Consider the following 7,655-nt stretch of genomic DNA (forward strand, 5'->3'; position numbering starts at 1 on the left):
ATTTGCAGCATTTACCGGTTTGGCATAAATGCATGTTTTTTTAAGACCAACCGTTTACTCCAGATCGAGTCTTTTACAGGCTGTCGTGATGGGTGGACCATTGCTATGTGCGGCTTTAAATAACATTCACTCATTCCCTGAAAAAATAAACGCAGTGCTTGTCCATGAGTTTGTACCCGGCGTCTTCGATTGTTGGTTGTGCTATCAACCACTGGTTTTTCCTGGATATGACTTTCGTTTTTACAAACCTCCGTGATATTCCTTGGACATTGCTGACATCACTATGAAGCAATACAGTATCTTCTTTGAAGCATGGGAACAGGGAAAATATTCGGCATATACACTATTGTCCTTGTGGGGCTATAAATGAATGCAAATGAAATGCGACTAAAAGCGACACAACTTTTCCAGCCATTATCATAAGAAGTCTAGGGTGCCGTTGTACAAAACAACCTTAGCACTACAACTGTCGTAAGTCTGTGTTAAGGTATGGGAGTTACGATCACCTTAGCGCGAAGTTCGCTTTTTACAACGGCACCCAGACTATATCAAGAGCATGCGTCTATGAATCATTATCAAATTGTGATGACACAGTGTAGTCGCGAAAAGGTGAGCGTATCCTTCTCCATCGGCGACACCCGTTACAAACACATGCAAAGGCAAGTAAATTGAACGCGTGAATTGAGAGCGAATAATGATAAGTATGACTTCTATCAAAACTGGTTTAAGTCTTTGAATATGTTAGTAGTGGTACGAAGTGTATTCTTTTAGGTTATCTAACTACTGAACACTGGCCTCTTGATGTCTGTGATGCAAGTTCTACCCTTACGTATTCCAGATTCAGAAATTGACAACCATAGATACATAAACTAACGGAACATGGACTAAATAAATTCAATTATCTTCGCCAGCTGTATCATACAATGATTGTAACGGACATTGCTAGGGACATGTTAAACAAAGCGATCTTACCGCAAAAAGAGAACTCTACGTGATATAGACTTACGGCAGCCGTAGCGCTAAGATTTCAACAGTTTCTTACTAGTGCCCCCCCAAAGACTAGTGTGGCCTGTGTACTGCCATAGTGCTGAACCGATGCTAGTAGTTCCTTCATGGCTTATTAAGATATCACAGACAGACTAACGCAATATAATTTAGCACTTATTATATTAAATTCATTTTTTACGAATAATCTCCGAATAGTTTCGACTCAAAGTGTGGCTGTTTCAACTAACCTGATGACGGGCGAAGTATGTTGTGTTGTAATCAAAGACACAACATGCATAATGCATCGCATTATTCGGTGGAGACTCAATAAAACTCAATATGTACGGACATGTTCGTATATCTGGTACATGTCGCTGTCGGCGTTCAAGTTGCAATCACAAGAACAAACGATTGTAAATCTCAGGAAAGCCTAGTTTCGCGTTTAATTCTTCAATAATGTGTCTACGGGAAATATTTTCTCAGTGCGTTGTTCTTTACAAATCGTCCTCTGATTCTCATTATGATGATTGTTATTATTTATGCGCTAACAACAACGTGATACAGCTGCATCGGATCAAGCGTCAGCATCGTGATGCCACTCTTACATGACTGCACTCTTACATCCCACAAATGCATCCTACAGATGCATCACTATACAACTGCATCGCAACATCATATTGTAATCATGTTAATTTCATGCAACTGCATGGAGTATGAGGCAACTGCGTTTTAATATCAAGCAGCTACTTCATTACATACTCCAAACTTCACGCAAATAAATTAGGACGTCATACAACTGCATCCAGCGTCATGCATCTGCACCACCGTGCATCATGTAGTGATGAAGGAAAGATTAACCTTATTGTAATCCTCACCTTGCAACATCCGCGTCACATAAGACCACTACTATATCATTCAGTGCAAGATACGCCTACCCGAAAGGCAGATCTTCATCTGTTAAACGTCGAGAAGAATAATATACACTGAAATGCCGAGCAAGAATAGTATACGCTATGGTTGATTGTGCCTAAAATGAAACAAACAAGTAATGTGTACTAGACGGTCATGTATTTGATACGGATATCATAGATAGGGTTTGGACCATAAGTTTGCAATGTTTCGGCGACTGTTTTCAGTAATTGTTTAGTCAAATCCAATTTTCAAGTCTATACTTTCCTTTGCAGGCAGTTTATTCACATTTTTATGCCCAGTATTCCCCCTTGGCCTACAAAGAAAGGTGCAGAAAGGCTTGTCCATGCAATAGTTGAAGGTGTCATGTAACTTTCGTCCAGGAGGAGCTATTTAACAGGCTCCCTATTCTCCCAGTTTACATGTCAATGTATTCCAAGCACAAAAGGACATTCTTTAGGTTTCTTAATTTCGGGGTTTGGACGTATTCCCTTGGTTCGACAAGTGAGAACCAAAGTAAGTCTTAAATCAACTGTCACATCGTATGGATTTGTAACACATTAACCATGATCACTGTAATGTCGCATGCACATGGTTGAGATGGGAACGGTGTCTATCTTTACTTACATCACCCCATTTCATTGTAAACCTGGGTGGGTGGGTGATCTATGCCACTACGCGGTATCATTGGGGAGGAGTGTGATCAATACTTCCCCACTTGGTGATCAAGCGGTCGATATTTCTCAGAGAAAAAGAGGGCGATGACGAAGAAGATGAAGACAAAGTAGAAATGCACCACACGAAATTGATCTTCATACAGAGCGGGAAATATGCAAATACTGTTGTTCGATTTGTGGGCATCGTTCACATGACAATGAATGTTACGCAACATTGTGCACTGAGTTGTTTAACGCCACAGTCAGCAATATGTCTGCAATGTGTCTGCAATATGCCTGCAATGTGTCTGCAATATGTCTGCAATATGTCTGCAATGTGTCTGCAATATGTCTGCAATGTGTCTGCAATATATCTGCAACGTGTCTGCAGTGTGTCTACAATGTGTCTGCAATATGTCTGCAATGTGTCTGCAATGTGTCTGCAATATGTCTGCAATGTGTCTGCAATATGTCTGCATTATCACGACGGCCTGTAAACAACTGACACTGGGCAAGGACAATTATCATAAGGTAACTATCCACTCCTTCGATGTACGATGACACAGGTCAGCCATTGTGACGCCCGATCCTCATAATATCATGCCTAAGACAAGCATCGAATACTGGGATACCTGTACCACCCCTGCAGGGAACTGATCAAGCATCGAACAAGCAACGATCAAGCATCGATCAAGCATCGTAAAGGAAATCTTACATAACGGTGACCATTAAGCTTCTTGATGTATACTAACTATTGTGATTTCGACACCGTCAGGGCGTTAGGGTAGGGCAATGGTTAATGCTTGCTCACCACACGCCGAAGGCCCGGGTTCAATTCTCCTCATTGGTATAACGTGTCCATTTCAAGTGTCCCCACCATGTAATTGTTGAAATGGTAATACAAGCGACGTAAACCCCTACTCCCTCACTCACTCAACACTGTCATCAGAAAGTTTGACGTAAAAATGACATTGAAATAAAGTCCTTTATTTCGAAATTTAGATTTCTCTTTAGCCATATTACACCCAACATAATGGACTCTCTATACAAACTGATACCTACACACATTTTCGTTACAGTTAACACGCATATAGCAAACTTCAGTGGATTAAGTCGATTCGGTATAGCCAAGCTCGCTTCACGTAATCAGTGACCATGACTACAGCTCATTGTGGATTTGCAATAAACTACCTAGCAAAAGAAAGTATATGCCCATGTTGGATGGTGTCTAAAATGAAACAAACAAGAAAGGTTATTTAACGGTGATGTATATGATACGGGTATCATAGTTGTGTTTTGGACCTTAGATTTGCAGTGTTTCGGCGACTGTTTTCAGCCTAGTAACGTTTGAATTGTTTTACCAAAATCCAATTTCAAGGGTATAAATTATTTTGCCCGGCGCTTTAGAATCAATTACGAAACCGATATTCGTAACATGGACATACACATAGTGGATTACATAAACAGTGTACACTAGTGCAGATATTAAATCATAGAAGTCTTATGTATTTAACATGTAACCACAAGGCACAAGGAAAACGATATGTTACCACATACTTAACCAAACAGTCATACACGTGTATGATATTGTTCATTGTGTCAAACATACTTGACGGGAAACATGGATGGGGAGCACACAGTCATACACGTGTATGATATTGTTCATTGTGTCAAACATACTTGACGGGCAACATGTATGGGAATCAAAGAGTCATACACGTGTATGATATTGTTCATTGTGTCAAACATACTTGACGGGCAACATGTATGGGGAGCACACAGTCATACACGTGTCTGATATTGTTCATTGTGTCAAACATACTTGACGGGAAACATGTATGGGGAGCACACAGTCATACACGTGTATGATATTGTTCATTGTGTCAAACATACTTGACGGGCAACATGAATCGGGAGCACACAGTCATACACGTGTATGATATTGTTCATTGTGTCAAACATACTTGACGGGCAACATGTATGGGGAGCACACAGTCATACACGTGTATGATGTTGTTCATTGTGTCAAACATACTTGACGGGCAACATGTATGGAGAGCACACAGTCATACACGTGTATGATGTTGTTCATTGTGTCAAACATACTTGACGGGAAACATGTATGGGGAGCACACAGTCCTACACGTGTATGATATTGTTCTTTGTATCAAACATACTTGACGGGAAACATGAATCGGGAGCACACAGTCATACACGTGTATGATATTGTTCATTGTGTCAAACATACTTGACGGGAAACATGAATCGGGAGCACACAGTCATACACGTGTATGATATTGTTCATTGTGTCAAACATATTTGACGGGCAACATGTATGGGGAGCACACAGTCATACACGTGTATGATATTGTTCATTGTGTCAAACATACTTGACGGGCAACATGGATGGGGAGCACACAGTCATAAACGTGTATGATATTGTTCATTGTGTCAAACATACTTGACGGGCAACATGTATGGGGAGCACACAGTCATACACGTGTATGATATTGTTCATTGTGTCAAACATACTTGACGGGCAACATGGATGGGGAGCACACAGTCATAAACGTGTCTGATATTGTTCATTGTGTCAAACATACTTGACGGGCAACATGTATGGGGAGCACACAGTCATACACGTGTATGATATTGGTCATTGTGTCAAACATACTTGACGGGCAACATGTATGGGAATCAAAGAGTCATACACGTGTATGATATTGTTCATTGTGTCAAACATACTTGACGGGAAACATGAATCGGGAGCACACAGTCATACACGTGTATGATATTGTTCATTGTGTCAAACATACTTGACGGGCAACATGTATGGGGAACACACAGTCATACACGTGTATGATATTGTTCATTGTGTCAAACATACTTGACGGGAAACATGTATGGGGAGCACACAGTCATACACGTGTATGATACTGTTCATTGTGTCAAACATATTTGAAGGGCAACATGGATGGGGAGCACACAGTCATACACGTGTCTGATATTGTTCATTGTGTCAAACATACTTGACGGGAAACATGTATGGGGAGCACACAGTCATACACGTGTCTGATATTGTTCATTGTGTCAAACATACTTGACGGGCAACATGGATGGGGAGCACAAATCCCCCGCTTCATGTTTCTTCAAACGGCATTGAAGTCGCTGAATCAGCTGTAATGACACCAGGAGTGACAGAGGACCGTCAGTGATGATTGACGGCTATCGACATCCTAATCATTTGATGATATGCGCAGTTTCCGGTATTTCACACCTGGCGATAAGTAGACGTTACCGCACTTGGTGTTGTATAACGGCAACATGCACCGTGGACAATACACATACATGACAGATGCATATTCCACATTTATGTGTTAGACTCAACATGCGTGGCACAAGGAAAATCATGATGATAATAATTATGCTGTTTCAATTTAAATTCTGTTTTGTTTTTGACTTTGTCCTAAAAGATTTGTCTTCATATTATTATCCAATAAGACTCCTACAAAGTCTAAATGCATGAAAGGCAAGAAGTCATTTTGAGAAAGCTTTAAATTTATGAGAGTGGGGAATTAGATGCTGTTTTTTTTAAACATTAAATTATTCGGTTTAAGTTCTGCAAATGTAAAGGCCAATTGGATGCACGCATTGGAAACTTTCAACAGGTACCGGAAGTGTAACTACTCACTTAATTCAGGTATAACCCTTTGGATAGACATCACGTGTATACATTTGTCAGGAATATGTACTTCATTTCGTTCAAATAATATCATTTGTTAGATTTGTATCTCCAAAAACATCATGAATATACAATTTTAACAATTAATATAATGGTTCTCACGCGATGGACACAAGGAGCTATTATATAAATATACAGTGAATATTAGAATAATTGTAGGTATTTTTGCGGTGTTGGATATTTAGTCCAAATACGGTATGCAGAATACTCACATCCAAACGAGTAGGGAAATATCCAATCTGGCCTTTATAGGAGGAAATAAATATTTGACATTCATTGAAACGGCCATCGACATAGCGCGCGGGTAGCATTAGCGAGTAAACGGTTTATTCATCTTAATTAAAATTGATAAATGACCATTTGCTGGAATAGCCCTACATAAATATTTGACGTACAAAGGCCATAAAACCTACTATTTTGAAGATCAAAAGCCACGAACTCTCTCCATGCGCATCTAGAACTCCACAGCTATTGGGTTATATAAACTGGGGGTTAAATTAACATATGTTATTGTGATTAATGATTTAAGTTCATGGGGAAATCGTTGACATGAACACTAACAAACTGATGATGAGTGGGAAACTAAAGCACACAGAGAATCGGGGATTCGGCGAGTCATAAGGTTAACACACACTTTCACGAACTACATGCATTGTACATGTACGTTCAGGAACATGTGATTTAGACTAACATTTAATCTGGTTGTAAGTTAGATGAGGTATGATGTCTGTAAGACATGACATCTTTAGGGCCATCCAGGTAACATTTACGTTTGCTCCATGTAAAGGAGACATGTCACTCTATTACAGACACTAAGATAAGTGTGGACATGCAGATCCGGGATCGACTAGGTCTTCAGCAACCCATGCTTGCAGTAAAAGGCGACTATGCTTGTCGCAAGAGGCGAGTAACGGGATCGGGTGGTCAGGCTCGCTGACTTGGTTGATGCATGTCATTGATCCCAATTGCCTGGATCGATGCTCATGTCAGTCACTGGATTGTCTGGTCCAGACTCGATTATTTACAGACCGCCGTCATGTAGCTGGAATATTGCTGAGTGCAGCGTTATATAACAAACAAACATAGATGCCTGATCACGATGATGTTTCATTCAAACTCAGAATCACGTTGGCGGTTGCCATCTTAGGTTTGTTCATTGAATCATCTTTGCTGGTTTTAGCTTATACATGTCCAACACGGTAAGACTGGGATTTCTTGGGGCAACACGCTGTGACAATACATCATCGTACGTGACCTAAACTAATTACAGTCAATTCTAACTGCAAGCTTCACAACAATTTACTAAATTAATACGTAATGAATGCAAAGAGTGCCCCAGAAATGTCCTTGTACAAGAATCA

The sequence above is a fragment of the Haliotis rufescens genome, unplaced genomic scaffold, assembly GCF_023055435.1.
Source record: "Haliotis rufescens isolate VD_foot unplaced genomic scaffold, xgHalRufe1.0.p SCAF_1, whole genome shotgun sequence".
Classification (NCBI taxonomy): Eukaryota; Metazoa; Mollusca; class Gastropoda; order Lepetellida; family Haliotidae; genus Haliotis; species Haliotis rufescens.